A 1,357-nucleotide genomic window follows, 5' to 3' on the forward strand; every position below is an offset into this window, starting at 1 on the left:
GGCGAGGGGGGAAGAAGATTCCTTAAACCGAGGTGCGAAACAACTTTTGGGTGATCGTGCTGGTGAACGGGTTGTGCGACACTGCAGCAACCAAATCATCGTTAAGGCGTAACCACGCGTACACGAACATTTTAAAATCGTAAGGAAGATGTGTATTTGCCCCGAAAACATACTGAACTAACGAATCATGTTGTAAAAAAAGCCATTCCCCCGCTGAAGTAAATCTTTCCAGTACTTCATCAAGAAGATCAAGAGATGCTGCAGACTCCTTCCTTCCTTCCTTCCTTCCTTCCTTCCTTCCTTCCTTCCTTCCTTCCTTCCTTCCTTCCTTCCTTCCTTCCCTCCTTCCTTCCTTCCTTCCTTCCTTCCTTCCTTCCTTCCTTCCTTCCTTCCTTCCTTCCTTCCTTCCTTCCTTCCTTCCTTCCTTCCTTCCTTCCTTCCTTCCTCTCCTCCTTTCCTTTCCCTCCTTTCCTTCCTTTTAGTTTTCAGCTATGCACATTTCCTCTGCCTTCCAGGAGGTTTTTTGCTCCTTCCCAAGTCAGCGCGGTGCCCGGCCCCCCGGCTCCACGCCTCCCCGCCCCGGCGCTAGCCGCAGGCAGCAGGGAGGAGGGGTCCCGTCACAGAAGAGCCCGTCGCTGCCCGAGAAGGGGGCGAAAAACGGGATGAAGGGGGTGGGGGGGGCATGGTAGTGCGGGGTGCAGCCCTGGCCCCGGGAGGGGCTGTGGCCGGGAAGGGAACCTGGGGGTGCGGCGGGGTGACCCTCGGCAGCCGTCCCGACCGTCCCCGGTGCACACGCTCCGTGACACGCGTGGGGCGCAAAGCCGCGGCTCCCCCCGGCCCCGCATCCTCCTCCTCGACCCCGCATGCTCCTCGGTCCCGCATCCTCCGCTCGGCCCAGGGCGAGCGAGGCAGCCTTGGACGGCGCTGCTTCTGCCAGGGGCTAACCCCCGGCTGCGGCTGCCAACAGCTTGCGGAGCCTGCGACGGGGCTGGGCTGTAAATTACAGCCGAGAGGAGGGCGAAGTCACCCCTCCGTCCCGGAGCAGCCGTCTGGAGCCGGCAGCCAGGTGCCCGAGACCTATCGCGGTCCCCGGCCGTGCTGCCTTTCCCCAGAACATCCCTGTCGCTCGGCCCCTTCGGTCCTGGGGACGCAGGGCACGTTGCCTGAGCAAAAGGGCTCTTTGGGGGCATTTGATCCCCACCCGCAGCGGCCCCGGGCTCTGCCCCGCTTTCCCCCGGGAGCCCCGGGCTCCTTCCCAGCCGCAGAGCAAGGGCCGGGGAACGGCGCACAAGCCCCTTCGTGCTTTTCCGCAGTAAAAGGGACGGAGCAGATGCATAAGGCTGAGCCGGGGTTTTGA

Source organism: Vanellus vanellus (assembly GCF_965231255.1).
Source record: "Vanellus vanellus genome assembly, chromosome: 3".
NCBI lineage: Eukaryota > Metazoa > Chordata > Aves > Charadriiformes > Charadriidae > Vanellus > Vanellus vanellus.